General features: G+C 45.0%; 1 pseudogene; it reads right to left on the bottom strand.

Annotated features, from left to right (window-relative positions):
• Positions 1–466: 466 nt before the first annotated feature.
• LOC116239543 (tRNA wybutosine-synthesizing protein 4-like) lies at positions 467–17,598 on the bottom strand (annotated as a pseudogene).
• Between the last annotated feature and the right edge of the window lie 1,067 nt (positions 17,599–18,665).

Raw genomic sequence — 18,665 nt, 5'->3', positions numbered from 1 at the left:
TCCTTAAGGGAGCAGACACTCTCCTTCCACAAACCCTTACAAAGGCCTTTAGAAACATTCAAGAATGACCAGTGACACATTCTGCTTCATGTTCAGTTATGCTTGGTTGCATATTTCCAATGGCGTCTTGACTCAGTGACTTCGCTTGACCTACAAGTCAGCACTGTGCAAACTTACATCGCTCCTGAACACAGCACTGTTTCTTACTTCACCTCTAAGGCTGGTTGTGGCTCTGGGCAGCCTGGTCTGGTGGCTGGCAACCCTGCACATAGCAGGGGGTTGAAATTACATGATCATTGTGGTCCTTTTCAACCCAGGCCATTGTAGGATACTATGATTCTATGAAGCTAGGCCTACAAAGCTAGTTCTGGAAAACACTGTTTGCAACAACACAAAAAAGGACTACAAAAAAAAAAAAAAAAAAAAAAAAAAAAGACAGAAGAGGTATGCAATCCCTTGACAGAACTTCACTTCTTAACCCCTTCTCCTTATCCCACCTTCATAAATGCATTCAGGATACCAAAAACGTTGTAAGTAGCATTTGGTTGTTCTTGGACCTGCAGGTAAACAGATGTCACACCATGGTGCAGCGTTACAGCTCAGTCCTGGTTGGTCCCTGTTAGTGGCTGGTCAGAATGCTGCTGAGGTTCAGTGAGACAGGATTTGGATTCCAGTGTGTCCCAAAGGAGAAGCAGTTCCCATCACCACTATCAATAAGCAACATCTCCTCCTCATCTGGCAGAAAAACATTGCTATGATTAGGTAGCAATAAGGGCCACTGCAAACGTTCCTGAAAGAGAAGAAGAATGTAAAGTCCTTAGGATGAAACCTGCATAGTCTGGAGGACACATTATGGAGAGGTACACAAAGGCCAAGATGACAAACTGGACACTGAGGAAAAGGATGCCTGGACAAAGAGCTCAAGACACATAACTTGTGGCTTGTCCAAATGACTCAAAAATCAAAATCCGAGCGTGAGACTTCCTTTTTCCCCCCACTAGGAAGCAAAGGGAAGAGGATTCACTTCATCAGTCAGGCATTTGGTAAAAGCAGTTTCAATCATTACTTTCACCAAACGAGATCTGACTTAGCAAGTAATCCTTCAATGTACAGGACTTCAACAGATATCAATCACCTCATACAGTGCTCTAGAACTATTTCATATAGCTACTCTCACTGGAAAATTATGAACAGCCACAATACATCCATTGGCAACCAGCTAGTCAATCAGCTACAGCACCCACAACAGTGGGCTAAAAGAGAAAAACGTAACAGCAAGGAGACCATGAGGTGCTCCTCTAGGATACTCCATTCACTGAACAACCCGCAAGTCAGTGACTGAGAATGAGAAAATGTCTTTGAACTCGTCAGGCCCTTAGAATTACTGGACAAGAAAACCACCAGCAGCAGTCAGCACGGATTCACCAAGGAGAATTCATGCTTGACCAACCTGATGCCTTTCTGCATGGGGAGACCAGTAGATATTGTTTACCTGGACTTCAGTAAGGCCATCAACACTGTGCCCACAAGATCTACTTGATGATCAGATGAGCAGATAGCGAGGTGTGCCGGGAAATGGCCACGTGGCCAAGCCCAGGGAGTGGTGACCCAGAGCATAAAGCCCACTTGGAGGGGTCACAGCTGGGACCGTCCACTCTGACATCTCCATCACTTGTCTGCATGATGGACAGCAAGTCTGCAGCTGACACAAAGCTGGGAGCAGTGGCACACACACCACTGCCATGCTGGCACCCACAGGGACTGTGACAGGCTGCAGAAACGGGCTGACAGAAACCTCCCAGAGTTCAGGAGAAATGCAAAGTCCTGAGCAGCCCCAGGCACCAGGACCTGCTGGGACCACCCATCTGGAAAGCAGCAGTGCAGAACAGGACCTGGGACTCCTGGTGGACACCAAAGCAATAACACTAGCAGTAATACTAACTATACAGAAAGTCACTGACATTCCCAGTCTTTCAAAACTTGGGACCAATCCACACTGGGTACTATATACCTACTAGGACAAGACTTCAGCACAGTACTGGCAGGCACTGCAGCCTGGTTCAAGGAAAGAAATCATAAACAAAGGCAGCTCCCAATCAATCTGCATCGACTCACTCAGTCACTTTTTAAAAGTTGTACTATTTTAGATAAAACTTCATATTGTATTCGCTGCTATCAAACGTGAGTAGCCTCTTTTATCTAAAGAATACTAATTCCCTTCTAACTTCTGCTGTAGAGAATAAGAAAACACTAAACTACATGTAAGCATGCTTTATGCTTCCTATTTTCAGGAAAATGCAGAAAAGTCAGCCAGGTGCACACATACTGCTTATACATTATAATCTATATGTATATATACATAGAGTAGTCACAAATTCCAGTTTGATCTGTACATGTGGATCCTATCCTTGGTATCTCCAGAAATTTGTTACATCACGCAAACAGGGAAATGCTTATGACTGCTTTTCCATTCCATTTCTGGGAATGACCTTGAAGCTACCACCTTCTTCCACACAATACTGCTTACCCTGAAAGAAAAATTCCAGTACTTCCCGCATTGATTGTGTAGTCCAAGCACAGACCATCATTAAGTCAATGACAGTGATGTCTGGCACACACAGCCAGTGAAAGCACACACCACCAACAAGCACAAGTTTTCCCTCGTGCACATGTGCAGTATGCCAACACCTGCCAGTTTAACATTCCATTGTATTCTATTAGGAAGGAGAGACAGCTAGAGGCAGGCCTAGAATGCACTGCTCAATGCCTTCTGCTTACCTTGGGGTGAGAGGAGGCTGTGTCTCTACAATCTGCCACCGAAAGCCATGTTCAGTCTCCCTCAGAAGGAAAACGGAATTGAAGGGCTGCTCAGCTGCTCCCAAACCTCCAGCAATCAGCACTCCTCCTTTGCAACTGCAGCACTGTGAGAGTGGCGGCCTGCTGGTACCGGACCTCAGCAGGAATCTGTGACAGCAGAAGTCCAGCCTGAAGTGTGCCTCTGTTCCTATTGCATTTCCTGTGCTTGTGATACCACATCCCTTCCCGGCAGAGGATGGGAAAAGTTGGGGAGGAGAACAGACCGAATGAGCACGATAAGGAGCAATAAAAAAGCCTTCCACCCGCACACAGGGCTGATTCCTCTAAGAATGGCTGCACAGAAGTGTTTCCATCTACAGTATTACATATTTGAAAAGTAGTACTACCTATACTTTCTTAACTATCTTTGCCAAAATACCCAATACATGTTAATAGGAGAGATAGTGGGACTGTGTGTCTGTGACTACAGAGACACGCATTAGGAAACATGAGGCAGCAGAGTCACTACTGTGATGAAGGACTCCAAGTTCTCTGGTGCCAGGGAGAGCAATTTCATGGCTCTCAAAGGCTCTGTATCCAGAGTGCCAGCTATTACTGCTCTATCGCAGAGACCAGTGGCAGACTGATACTGCAGCGTGAGCCTCACACAGCAAGTGGAACAAGTAAGGTTTCTAGCTTCAGTCACTGGGACAAGGACATTGGTAACAGGAGCTGTGCAGGTCCTAGATTCAATTACTTGGGCAACGTAGGCAACTGAAGCCAGTCAGAGTCTCAGCATCAGTTGCTGCAGTAGATGCCCAGATGCCAGTTGCTGGAAAGGGGACCACTGTGTTTATCTTCCTTGAACCTCATGTGTGTGGGATGTGCATCTCTCATTTGCTAGAAAACTTGCAGCTAGTCCACTCAGCTGCTCTAACCAGCCTTCTACCTCCAGCACATGGTCCAGGCTCTTACACAGACACAGCCATTATTATTACACACTGGTATTCACAGGATCCAGGAGTGCAAGGTGCCTGTGAAATAAGTGTGTGCAGATCTGGTTGCTAGCAAACCTCAAGCCAGACTAGCTGGCCAGCATCAGACTCTGAGCAGGCAAGAGGGCTTACGATCTGGTCAGGGGTACCAGCTGTACACAGGGAATATCCTGAGACATGAGGGAACTACAAATCTGCATTGCCTGTCAGTCTACAGAGTGAGGGCATATATGCATTGATCAGTGAATTTGAATTCTTATCAAAGATGAGGAAGAGAAGTGGGCTACGTACATTTTATTGGAATCCTGGAATGCGCAGTGGGTGTTGTTGAAAGCATTATCTTATTGGCAGCAGTCGGTGCAGATGGCCATACCAGTGTGTTCTACACGTGCTCATGTTCCTGTGCAAGTCTCTGGGATGTATGCTCACCTCATTGCTGGTTGAACCTGCAAACAAAAAGAAGCTGCCATGTCTGTTGTCCTGGGACACATACATCCTGGGTCCTGAGGCACACAGGACAGGGCTCCCTCCACAGAAGGAGGAATTCTCAGGTCTCAGGAATTCTCCAGAGCTGCTGGAGGTGGTCACTACTTTTAACAGCTACTGACACAAGTTCCTCCATGCAGTCTGGAGTCAGTTGTCTATTTCTGTTTGAAAGGCAGTATGACTAAAGACAATCAACTTTCTCTGCATTTTCTTTGTGTTTCATTGCTCACAGCAATAACTTCTAGACATATTACTTCCATGCACTTCGGGGATGCCCGGAACAATCAGGCTATGATAACTGATAAAAACCATGGAGGCATATCTAACGTATCAGCTGGTTGTGCTGCCAGAGACCACAGCAGGCTGGAAAAATGGGAAGAGCTGAAGCTCATCAGGCTCAGCAATGGGACGTAAGAAGTCCTGAGCACGAGGAGAAACAATTCCAGGCATCAAAGCCAGGTTGGAAAAGGACTATGAAGATCATCAAGTCCAACACATGAAGTGCTGTGACTAGTTCTGCATTCTTCAATACAAGAAAACCAGGGAATTGATGCAGCGAGTCCAGTACAGTACCACAAAGAGAATTACGGGACAGGAACCTCACAAAGAGAATCTTCAGGGGAAAGTCTTACCAATATGCATAAATGTCCAATGGGAGAGATGAAGGAGCACAAAGAAAGAATGTTCTGAGAAGCATCCAAGACAGAGCAGGAGAAAATGGCCACAAATGGGAATAAAATCATTAGAAAAACCACCTACACATTAAAAAACTCCCACATTCTATTATGAGGGTGGTCAGCCACTGGAACAGGTTGCCCAAAGAGGTTGCCGATCCTTGGATGTCATCATAACCCAAGCACACAATGAGCTGAGCAACCTGTTCCAGTGGCTTGAAGGAGTTGGACTAGATGCCCTCCCTTACAGCTGTTCTCTGAAGACTGTCAGTCAGTCAATAGGAAAGCGTTTAGAAGTTACCTCAACACTAAACAGTGTGGAGTACAACAGCAGGTGGCACGGCAGTACTGAAATGTGGTTTAGCTGAGCTTCCCATACAGCAGCAATTTCTATCCCCAGGGTCTCCCTCAGTTCCTACCAGAGCGCAGGAAATTTCTGGGATGTGCAGGAAATACCAGTCCCCAAGCACTGGCTGCACAGCAGAGCGGCCTCCAGACACAAACAGGTCCTTCTCTCCTACAGAAAAATACAACCAGGTGGAAAAGGCAGAATTTGGTACGCTGCGAAAGTGTCTGCCTGCATGTAAGGAGAGCTGATCCAAGATACCTGCTCACGCAGTTTTATTTCCTGCAACTTGAGGAACATTTCGGATTTCCAAACCTCAGCAATGAATACAATAAACTGTTTCACAGATACGAACACTAGTCTTGGAAAACAAAAACAAAGAGACCAGACACAAGGTACATGGGTTAGAAAACTGAAAATATTTTCCCTTAGATGATGTATTCCTTAGGCTTGCGGTCATTAGAAGACTCCCATCATCCGCTTGTTTATCATGCACTGACTGACTGCTCAAAGCCTGAATGTTATTCACAAACCAAAGTCACAAAACCAAAAGGAAAAGAAAAACTTGTTTCTTGAGAATATACTTAATGGCATTAAGAAATGAAAATTTGGACAATTGAAATAATAAAACTAGAAAACTCTCAAGAACACAAAGCATAGCAACATAACAACACAGATTTAACCAAAACAATAACGGAGGTGAAGCTTCATAAAACTAGAAGGTATATTTCTCCACACAAAAAGAGAAACCAAGGATAATTTAAAGGAGTAGGAGTTAACCCGAAGAGGTCTCAGAAAGGAGGTCCAAAAGTCAAAGAGCACTCTGGGTAGAGGTCAAGGATGTGAGCCGCATCCTCATCATGGACTGTGCAAGTCACATAATGCTGATTTTTCTACAAAGCAAAAACGATGCAGTGCAGTCTAACCAAGATTAAAAAATAGTTTATTATTCATAAAATGGTATTCCTCCATTTAGCATTGACTTTTTAATGTAAAACTTAGTCTGGAAAGTTGAACTGTAAGTTACAGCATTATGATCTCAAATGAACACTGTCTCACAAACTCAAAGCATGCTATAGACTCAACTAAAGACTGCTTTGTAATTCCTGTGCTGTTTCCCTGCAACAACTCCTAGTGAAGCATTGAACAGCTTAAGGACAGCTTTCACCTCCTGAATTTCACTGCCAATCTCACCAACCACTTGCTATTAACTCCAAGTTTTTGCCCCCTGCAGTGAGTATCTTTTACTACGTAAGCCTGCAGCATGTCACTGCCCAGCTTGATTCTAGACCTCACAACTAAGGAGTAGTTACTAACTGCTACTACAAGTACAGCAGTTTTCCTGAGGCACTTCTGGAACAAGAGCTAGGTATTCTGCTCCATAATGCTCCCAAACTAAAACATTATCCTATGGAGAGGAAGTTCTCTCTCTTCTTTCTGCTGAGATGAATCATGAAACACGCAAGTCACAAATGAGCTCAAAGAATTACTCTTTCAGAACAGATTGCATCCCAGGTTCCAGTTCTGCTTACCACTGGAGATAACGTGGCCTATGAAACATGAAATTATCAAACTTCAAGAAGTAAGAGTTTCAAAAAGGGTGCTGTTTAATTTCTTTTCTCCATTAGAGATCACTCATTAGGTGCATTAGGTAACAGCAAGTAGAACAACAGATCAGATCTCCTTGTTCTACACCCCATTTCCAGCAGGAGCCAAAAGCGGGTATTTAATCACTCAGATGCTTGGTCTTTCAGTTTAGAAACCCTGAAGAGATTTTCCTTCTCTGAATGTACCCACTCTGCTTCTTCAGTTCAGCTTAACTTTCAGTAGATAGCAAACTGCAACAAGCAGCTTCAGAGAATAATTGCAGTACTTGATGAGGAAGGTTTGGAGTTGGACTGAAATCTGCCTCACAATTCCAGCTGGTGCTTCTGTCTTCCTGTTTGTCTGTCCTTCAGGCCACCCTGTTTCAACAGTTTCTTTGCTCACAGTCTGCCCCCTCAACTCTCCTCCAGTTAGAAGAATCCCAGTCTAGCTACATCACTTCTTATGCTGGAGTCTCTCTATCCAACAGCCATTTTTCTGGGAACCTCAGCCATAATATTGCCAAAGCTGCATTTGATGGGGATCTTCGTCCTCCTACCACCAGGGCTGGGCTGTCTGAGAGACATGGCAGTTTGCTACAGTCGCTCATCTCTAGAGACAGAAGATACCACAGGTCACACTGTTCTTTCTCCTGAGACGTTCCGAACCTTCACATCTCTCTGCCTGCCAGTGCAATTGCACTGTGACATCACTCACGGATAGACATTTCACTGCCAGCACAAACACATCTCCCTTACCCCTGCCATCAGCATCCCACTTGAAACACTTCCCCCATCCTTATCAGCGTTTTCCTCTTTCACACACCTGCTGTGCCAGGACCTGCAGACTTCACAAGAACAGGAGAACTCCGCAGACGACAGTGATGTCCATTCTCCTCCCCAAAGCCTCCAGTGCTCAGCATCACACTGGGTTTTATAAGAGCGGAGTGCTGACGTCTCAAGCCAAGAACTTCAGACTGAGCTGCACGTGCCAACTCACTGACACTGCCAGCCAACCTGATGGGGCCATGATGAGGAGGAACTGCAAGCCAACGAGGACCACAATAACCTAAATTTCAAGCAAACAAGAACCAACACTTTTTAGCTTTAAAAATAAAACAAAAATTGCAAAGGAACTTGATGCAGCCATCTGACAATCTGACATGCCCTAGAAATCAATCTGCAGCACTTTCAAATACCCTACACCAACTTTCAGCTTCTGCTTACTGCTCCCTAAAGGAAGCAAGCAGCCAAAAGCAGGAATTTGTTGGGCTGGCTTCACCTGGCAATGAGCAGTCCTTAGTGAATGAGAATGGAAAAAGCCAAATGGATATTACCATTCATCTGTTCCTCCCAGGGTTTTACTGTCTCCTCAAATCTATCAGAGGAGCCTGTGTGAGATAAAAGAATACTACAAAAACAAGTCAGTACATACCTGTCACGTTGGATAAGAACGGAGTCCAGGAGGGTTCCATCCCCTTTCATGCAGACAAGGCAAAGTAAGAAGAACTCTTCAGATGCCATTCCTGTATCAAGACAAAAAGAAGAAACAAAAACAAGCATGAGCTCTCAAAATCTCAGACCAAAAGCTACTAACAAATGGCCAGAGCAAACAAGGCACAAATGAAACTGGCTTCACAGTATTTCCAGCAATGGCCAAAATCAGAAGCCTAAAACTGCATCTGAGAAAGAACAAGTTTGTACAATCTCTTCTAACCCTCAAAACATATACAGCCCAGGGATTCCCTGCTCCATCAAATAACTCTGGGTGGTTTTCTCATTCATGAACTATCCAGCTGCTCTTTAAACTCACACACACATTCCATAGCAACGAGTTCCACAGCTGTATTGTAAGTTGCATGATGAATGCTCTTCTTCAGAAGCAGCTTCCCTTTTTGCTTCCCAGCTGTGATCATAAAAAGGAGTGAAGGCTGTACACCAGAGGGATTAAGATTCCCCAGAGGTCACGAAATATGACTGACCCTAAAGAAATCAGAAATGTTCAAAGATACAGCCTGGCCTCTGCTGTCTGATCATACCTAACCATGATTTCCAGTCTCACTGCGCAATCACTCAAAGGCAAACAGCACAAGCAGAGGCCTGCACAAGACGTCAGTAGCAATACTAGAGGTCACCCTGGCTTTTGTGGACATTGAGGAATTGAGTGTGTTCACTACCAGGGGACTGAATATATTCACCCGCTGTATGACAAGGTGGAATAAACAAGAAATTTAAAGTGCAAAGAAATAACAGCATCAACATCACGAGCCCAAATTTCATCTTAGGTGAAGATGAAACTTTTGCAAAATGGCAAATAAAAAGTGAACGTAAATACTGGAAATTTAAGAGTTTGCTATTTGTCTCTAGGAAAATTATTCTAGAAATTAGTCACCCTCAGCACTAAGTACGTACCCGGTGTTTCTAATCTAATTCCATTCAGCTTGTTTCCAGCATGACCCCGATCTTACCTTGTCTTTGTCTGAAAGGCCAATCACTGAGCTCCCTGCTATCAGTTACTCCTACACAGATCTCCCAGCATGGACTCATCACCTTCCTCTGTAACGAAATGACACAAGGTCTGCTTTCTCACTTTAAGAGACATTTCCTTCCTCTACAATACTTGCTGTAAACAGTGCTACACCACTGTACTCATCTGCCAGAATTTCAGTTCACGATTTTGTTCACGATGCCTGGTGGCAAAGTAAACACAACCACATTAAACTGTTCTCATACTGCAGGCTGTTACACTTCTAGAATTAGAAACAGAGAACCACAAGGTAGAACGAGAAACATCCAGTAATTATCTTATACAATACTTACCTCAATGTTACTCATTGTCCCTGCTTTATCTTCTCTCCTACATTTCTGACACTTGCAAAACTTAACATAAAAAATGGCACAGAATACAGTCACAGCTAAAACTCAGTCATTATTATAGGAACGCCTAAAAAAAAAAAAAAAAAAAAAAAAACCAGAATAAAACATCTGTTGAATATAGCTAATAAACCCTATTCAACAATGACAAAACACTAACAGCCCAGGGAAATGCAAGAGCAGCACATACTCCCTCCAGAAATGCTCCCACACATTTGCAGGTCAGGAACCTGACTCCAAGCATACTTTCCATGTATTCAAGTAATCCTCAATGCATTTTTGCATCAAAAGAATTGCAACTGGAGCACTTGCAAATTTTCAGGGTCAACAATACCCTTTATAACAGCAGCTATTTTGCAGTGCTGAGATTGTCTCCCCAAGATATCTCTCACTGAGCACGGAACACAAATCTTTTCTTACACAGAAGAGTCTTCTTTCAATGTTGGCAAGGATTACCTCACGTTCATCAGAAGGCTCCAGAGCCTGCACTCTGTGTTGCTCATCTTCTGCAATACAACAGGTGAAACACTCACTCACATCCTTGACACTGCACTCAGTCCAGCCCTAAAATAGAAATCCCTCAAGATGATTCCTTCTGGAAGAAAAGACTCACTTCCCGCAAGAAAACAAAGACCCTCAATGAAGCATCTGCACGGGTCTTTAAAACTGTCTAGCTGGAAAGAAGCAGCAGCTCAAATTCTGATGAGATGTCTTGCCAAAAAATTTCTACAGAATATCTAACATGAAAAGCTCAGAGGAACCCATATGTTGCCTTAAACCCACACAGCAAACAGGCTGCTTTTGGCGAGGGACCTTCAGATGACTAGCCACATTACCAGAGCAGGCAGCAGCTCTGCCTTGGCCCTTTTTGCTTCAACCCAGCTGGCCCAGTTGACGACTTCTAAAATTACCTACAGTTACACCCTTTTCCAGGTGTTCCAGTTTCCCATGGCTCTTAGGGCTGCAGGTATTTACTTTTTCAAAAAAACTCTTCTGCTGTGGTTCACAATCAGGCTTTGAGACAAAGAACAAAGTGCAGAGTTCAGCTGACTAAAATGCTGTTGCATGACACGTCCAAAGGGGTCCTCTGGGTGCATCTGCTCATAGAGCAGAAAGCATGCATGAGAGAAATGCTCTGCTGCCCACTGAATCAAGGCTTCTGACCTGTTGGGCAGATGCATGTAAGAATAATTAAATACCTGTGGGACCACCTATTATAGGACAGATGCCACATAATGCATGCTATTAAGGCATCCTGACAGTTAACATACAAAAGAGAAACCTGTACTGGGAATCTATGAAAGTCTCATCCAGTCGTAGAGAGAGTCTGGGATAAGAAGACCCCAAAATTTTAAAAACAAACAAACAAACCCACAGTACTTAAGGTTCTTCTGCTTTTTATTTTTCTAACCTCCCTTTTAGATGAGATTGGAGAAACCTCTGGACGCCATCTGCTCCAATCTCCTACACCAGCAGAACCACCCAGAGCTGCCTACCCAGGACCATGGCCAAGTAGAGTCATAGCACAGCCTGGGTTGCAAAGGACCTCAAAGATAATCTGGTTCCAACCCCCTGCTATGTGCAGGTCACCTACCACCAGCCCAGGCTGCCCAGAGCCACATCCAGCCCGGCCTTGAATGCCTGCAGGGATGGAGCATCCACAGCCTCCTTGGGCAACCTATTCCAGTGCCTCACCACCCTCTGGCTGAAAAACTTCCTCCTCATATCCAACCTAAACCTAAACACCCCCTGTCTCAGTTTAAAGCCATTCTCCCTTGCCCTATCACTACCCACCCCCATAAACAGCTTTTGAAGATCTCCAAGGAGGGAGACTCCACAGCCTGTCTAGGCAAGCTGTGACAGTGCCCATCGCTCACACAGTCCAGAAGCGTTTGCAGATGTTCAGACAGAAGCTCCTGTGTTCCAGCTGTGCACACTGCCTCCTGTTTTGATGTTGTGGGAATCAACTGCTCCCTCATACTTACAATGCAAGGAGCTGTTTGGAACTTGCACAGAATCCACGAGGCTTTAGTTTTAAGACACAAGTCTCCCACGACTTACAATGAAGCCTCTGCTTCTCATTTCACAGCGCAGCTAACAAAGGACAGCTCACCTGACCTGCTGTTTTCCATGTAGGTGAGCACCACCTCTGCTATGGAAAGGGTGGGGACATCACTGTCCAGTCCTGCTTCATCTACAGCTACGCTCAGCTTTATCAGAGCTGCCAAATCCACTCCCAGGCATCTATGATCCTTTCCAGAAAAGGCAGTGTTGACTCCTGTGGGACAAAAACAATGCAAACTCACTACAGTAGCTGTGCAGGACTGAGACCAAAACCAGGAAAATCAGTACCACCAGCAATCACTCACAAGACCATGCCCAACTCAGTTTTTCTGTGAAATAAACAAGAAAATCCCCAAACTAAATGAACCATAATAAGGTAGCATCCAGAAGCATCAGGAAAAGACCCAATAAACTCAGAACTGAAATGCCATTATTCCTAGTACAAGTTTCACCTACTGATTTCCAACAGTTATATTTACTATACCAAAGAACTTTGTCACCTTTACTTTAACAGCATTCTTATATCACTGCTCCCATTTACAGACATTTCGATTCAAGCTAAGAAATGCCATTGCTTTGACAAAATAGTTTCCCTCACATCTACAAAATTATTAAGAAATTCATTTGTGGGTTTGGTGTGGGGGTGGGTTTGTGTATTTTGTGTTTTTTAATCTCAAAAAAAAAGATTTCATTTCTGTAAAACGGCTTTGGACTCTGAACCATGAGAACTGCTTGTAAACACGAGCACTAGTCTTGCAGAGCACTGTTCTCACAAATAGGTCCCAGCTTATGATCTGCAAGCATTATAAAGGCATGCTTCTTATGACTATCATCAGTCTTAAGCTGCTTCACTCTCTTCTGCCAAAATCAGACTGTAAATAACTAGGTAATGAAGTAGCTCTATATGGTAGCTGCTCTCCTTCCCCTTCCCCCCCTCCCATCAGGATACTCAAAGTGCCCACAAAAGGCAGTAAATGGAACCAGAAAATTCACTCCTTAACTCCCATTGGTCCACATGATGTTCTCAAGTGGAAGACAACAAAAATCACCAAACCACAACAGAAGCCCATGTTTTCAAATAAATCTCATCCATTGCCTACTTGATTGAAAATAGAAGCAGTAACTACAAGCATCTGCTTCTACAGAAGAGCAACATTTCGGTCTAGGAAATGTCACCTAGAAAAATAATTACTTTCATACTTAAGCTTTTTCAGCCTGTTCTCCTACGTCCAGCTTTTATTTTAAACTACATCTGCACTTGATGCATTGCTCTCCAGCTCTCATTCTTGCACCTGCCACAGCTGTTTGTATAACTGGTGTAAAAATGCGACAACGTGTTTAAAACAACTGGAATTCCTGCAAAGAAAGGAAAAAATAGATGTAACTGGAAACCATGCTGCTGGATTATTGATTGTGGCTGTGTCTATTCTGTGAAACAACTGTGCTATCTCAGGCACAAATACAGGCAAAATACAGGAAAAATGTATTTCTTCAGAGTTTAATTTTGCTACAGAAGAAGGCAGTACGTGACATCTGAAAGCGGTTCATTTGTTCACATTTCACAAATATTGCAAAATCCAGTGCTTTGTTTTTCAACTGCCGACTGCTTAACCCTGCCAAATACAGAAATGATATACCAGTCTTTAATGTAAAAGTTGGCTGGCAATTATTCTGGTCAGTTTTTATCATTTTCACATAGACTTCACGGGTTTCCTCATTGTTGCAGGTAAATCATAGACCTTGTCAGCAATCTATGTCAGTGGCCATAAATTCAGTTCTTATGATTACAGATAATGTTGAACACCCTTTTTATTCAATAAAAATACACATTACTTTTTAATCCTTACAGCAGGGTGTTTAGCTCCAAATTAAACTAAGGGAACTGGGATTGCTTAGTCTGGAGGAGGCTCGGGGGAGACCTTATTGCCCTCCACAGCTGCCTGAAGGGAAGTTCTGGAGAGCTGGGGGCCGGCCTCTTCTGCCACGTCAGCAGGGATAGGACAAGAGACAGTGGCCTGAAGTCACCCCAGGAGAAGTTCAGATTGAACACGAGCAGAAATTTCTTCTCAGAAATAGTGGTGAGGCATTGGCACAGGCTGCCCAGGGAGGCGGTGTGGTCACAGTCCTGAAGGTGTTCAGGAAATGTGGAGATGTGGCACTGAGGGATGTGGTTTAGTGGGCATGGTGGAGATGAGACAATGGCTGGACCAGATGCTCTTAGAGGTCCTTCCATCAGGAATGATTCTGTGAAATACTGGGACACAAATACTTTCTAGGCCATTTCAGTATTAACTTTTCACGTTTTTTCATCTTTTCAACAGCCCCTGTATGACAACGGTGTGATTAATAGATTAACACAGAATAATTCAAACATAGCCTTAAAAGAAACATAACAGCAGCTACAGACAACAGCTTTCTGTTATCTTCACCATACCGTTGGAATTTCTCAACAGCATCACTTAAACACTGTATACCTTGTATTTTTTTGAATTAGTTACAAACATTTTTTATCTGGCTTCAGAAAACCTCCTAGTGTACTAGAATGAGGTTTTTAGGCATACTTTTTTCTTCCTAGTAGAATTACAGCTATTTCCCCATATAGAAAGCTTCCCAGCTGTTATCTGTGCCATTTTTCAGGGCTGTGAGTATGGTTTCCTATTGCCCTGACAACACCCTGGCCATATCAGCCACTCCTATGAGAGCTGCCTGTTGCTGTAGGGTCGCTTTACTTTCTTGGTGTTTCCCTGGCAAAGGAAACCCCTAAAAGTCCCTCATACCTCAAGATCAGTTGCTCTGTCCTGGCATGTATGTCCTGTAATGTATGCCTCCTGCCCACATAAGCAATCAGTGAAGGCAGTCAGACTTGTCAAATATGATGTGCTCTTAGTAAAACCTTGCTGAAGGAGCAACAGACACAAAGCCCTGAGTTACTTGACATAATGACAGATTACCAATGGCTGCTCAGCTTGCCCCTAGCTATACTTTGTACTTATTGGTTATTCCAGAAGTTTTTATTTCTCATTATACCTCCACCAGTTTATCTAACAGAATTAATGATATCTTTCTTTCTAAAGAAATCTAACAACTCAGTCTGACAACTAGACAGAAAAAATTCTGAACAGGATAAGCTCTAGCATCATTACTGCTATGGGTTTTCAGAGTAGAGAAAGGCAGAGGCAAACAAAAATGTTTGTGAGATTGTTCAGTTACTGAATTTTGTTATTGCCTTTGGTTATTTGTGAAAGTCCATAATCTCATCATTACTTTTAAGACTGCTTTTTCTTCTGAGTTCCTCAAACTTAACCAGATTGAGGAATCACATTTGCACTGTAAGTTCTGACTGATCACCACAAAGCTCAACATTGCACCCGCAAAAAAAAATATTAAAAAAATTAAAAATTAAAGAAAGATCAGAATCTTTCAGAAAAAGCAGAAATATTACAAAAGTGTGGTTTTTTTAATCATATTTCTCTCAAAATGAATTTGTCTTAACACAGAAATACCATTTGCAAGCAATTTGCAATCTTTAAGCTGTGAATCTACTGAAAGCTTTTTTGAGGGGGTTCTAATTCGTAACGGCAGTTTTATGGAAGAGAATAGTTGGAAGAAATTAATTCATGTCAGAAAACTAGCACAACTAGGGAGGGGAAAAAAGAAAGAATATTTTCTGACTAGCAAAGGAGTAAGGTTTTATAAATATGTTAAAAAATATGGCAGCCCATTCATATTGGAAGGATATTTAACAAATATCTGGCCACTTAGAAACAATCAAAGGAAAGCATCTTGAAGCATTTCTCACATCATGCATGGCTGTCTGGAAGTTAGAATCATAGAATCACAAGGTTGGAAACGACCTATAACATCATCTGGTCCAACCGTCTTCACACTGCCACTGCTACCACAAGCACTAAACCAGATCTCGCAGCTCCTCATCCAGACGCCTCTTGAACACTGCCAGAGATGGCGACTCCACCACCTCCCTGTGCAGCCATTCCAGTGCCTGACCACCATCTGAGAGAAAAAGTTCTTCCTTAAGTCAACCTAAATCTCCTCTGCTACAACCTGCAGCCATTTCCCCGGGTCCCGTTTGTTGCCTGGGAGAAGAGGCCAAACCCTCCTCCCCACAACCTCCCTTCAGGAAGTTGTAGAGTGCGATGAGCTCTCCCCTGAGCCTCCTCTTCTGCAGACTGAACAATCCCAGCTCCCTCAGCCGCTCCTCATAAGGCTTGTGCTCCAGACCCCTCACCACTTTCGTTGCCCTTCTCTGGACACGCTCCAGGGCCTCAATGTCTTTCCTGTAGTGAGAGGCCCAAAACTGAACACAGTAGTCAAGGTGTGGCCTCACCAGAGCTGAGTACAGGGGATGATCACCTCCCTGCTCCTGCTGGCCACACTATTTCTGATGCAGGCCAGGATGCCGTTGGCCCTCTTGGCCACCTGGGCACACTGTCGGCTCATGTTCAGCCGAGCATCAACCAACACCCCCAGGTCCCTTTCCTCTTCACAATCATCCAGCCACTTGTTGTTGTGGCCAAAGTGCAGGACCCAGCACTTGGCCTTGTTGAACCTCATCCCATTCAGCTCAGCCCAGCGATCCAACTTATCTATATCCCTCTGAAGGGCCTCTCTACCCTCAGGCAGATCGACACCACCTCCCAACTTGGTGTCATCTGCACACTTACTGAGGGTGCACTCAATCCCCTCGTCTAGGTCATCAATTAAGATATTAAACAAGATGGGTCCCAGTACCGACCCCTGTGGGACACCACTTGAAACAGGTCGCCAGCTGGACTTCGCTCCATTAACCACCACCCGCTGGCATGGCCCTCCAGCCAGTTTCTTACCCAAAGCAGTGTACCTTCCAGGCCACGGGCAGCCAGTTTCCCCAGAAGAAGCCTGTGAGAGACCGTGCCAAAGGCTTTGCTGAAGTCCAGGCAGACTGCATCAACAGCCTTTCCCTCATCTACCAGTCTGGTCACCCAGTCATAGAAGGAGAAGAGGTTGGTCAATCACGACCTGCCTTTCATGAACCCGTGCTGGCTGGGCCTGATCCCCTGGGCACCACACACATGCCGTGCAATCTCCCCCAAGATGATTTGCTCCATGACTTTCCCCAGTACCGAGGTCAGGCTGACAGGCCTGTAGTTCCCCAGATCCTCCTTACGGCCCTTCTTGAATATGAGAGTCACATCAGCAAGCCTCCAGTCCTCTGGGACCTCTCCAGTTAACCAGGAGCACTGACAGATGGCTGAGAGCGGCTCAGCAATCACCCCCACCAGCTCCCTCAGCAACCGAGGGTGTAGGCCATCCGGTGCCATGGACCTGTGACAGTCCAGATGGAGGAGGAGCTCCCTGACTGCCTCCACCTGAATCGCTGGGGGTGTTTTCTGAGTAGTGTCCCAGACTTCCAGGTCAGGGTGTAGAATGCCCAAAGGATAACTGGTCTGGCTATTAAAGGCAGATGTACAGAAGGCATTGAGGACCTCAGCCTTCTCCTTGTCCTCAGTGGCCACATTCCCTGCTGCATCAAGTAAGGATGAGAATTGTCCTTGGTTCTTTTTTTGCCATTGATATATTTATAAAAGGATTTTTTATTGTCTTTTACTGCAGTGGCCAGTCTGAGTTCAAGTTGGGCTTCTGCCTTCCTAACTTCCTCCCTGCTTACCTTAGCTCCTCCCTTGTAATCTCCCCAACTAGCCTGTCCCTTCTTCCAGAGGACGTAGACTCTCTGTTTCTCCCTGAGTCTCAGCAGTAGTTGCTGGCTCATCCACACTGGCCATCTACCCTGCGGCTCGCCTTATGGCACTCAGGGACAGCCTGTTCTTGCACCTTTAAGATTTCCGTCTTGAGGAGCATCCAGGCTTCCTGGACCCCTTTACCCTTAAGAAGCGACTCCCAAGGGACCCGTGCTACAAGTGCCATGAACAGATCAAAGTCCGCCCTCTGGAAGTTCAAGAAAGTAGTTTTGCTGGTCACTCTTTTGACATCCCCAAGAATAGAGAATTGTACAGTTCCATGGTCACTCTGCCCAAGACAGTCCCCAACCTTCACTTCTCCCACCAGTCCTTCTGGTGTTTGGGGGGATCCTATGGGATTTGGGGGGATGCTATGGGGTAAGGGGAGTCCAATGGGTTCCTATAGGATTGGGGGGGGTGCTATGGGGTGTGGGGGGTCCTATGGGGGCTTGGGGGGGTCTTATTAGGTCCTATGGGATTTGTGGGGGGTCTTATGGGTTTTGGGGGGCAACCAGACTCCCCCCTCCAAATGGGAAGTGGGGCTTTGAGCTTGGATCTGGGCGGCCTGCAGGAGGAGGGGGTGGGGGGCTGCAAATTGAGGGGGGGGAGGGGCAAAAATATTAGGGTCAGAGAAGGGTTTATGGGGTTTGGGGGATCCTATGGGGTTTGGGGGATCATATAGGGTTTGGGGGGGTCCTATGGGGTGGGGGGGATCCTATGGGGGATGGACGCTATTATGAATTAGGGTAGTGGGGAACGGAAGGAGGGCAATAGAAAAGATAGGAAAGAAGAAGCAAGGAGTCTTTATAGGAAGTAAGAGGGAGATAGTCACCACCATGAATTCAGCATGGTTCGTAGTTCAGCCATTGATCTTCAGTAGTGGTGGGTCATCAGGTGTTGTTGTTCTGTTGACAACGGCAATGATGACGGTGACCATGGTGATGATGGCCCCTTTTCAATGCTTTCAAAGTAGTGGAGTCAGCTGTCTTTGGAGTGACAGCTTCTGGCTCCAGAATCTTAGCGGAAACTCCTTTGTTCCCATCTCCCTGGCCTTGCCAGCAGATAAGAGGGAGCAGGGAGGTGCCAACATGTATCTTGCCTTCACAGGATAC

Source organism: Phasianus colchicus, chromosome 3 (assembly GCF_987193195.1).
Source record: "Phasianus colchicus chromosome 3, bPhaCol1.hap1.1, whole genome shotgun sequence".
NCBI classification, from domain to species: Eukaryota; Metazoa; Chordata; class Aves; order Galliformes; family Phasianidae; genus Phasianus; species Phasianus colchicus.
Note: the sequence above shows the minus strand (reverse complement) of the source record. Positions and strands in the feature narration are given on the sequence as shown.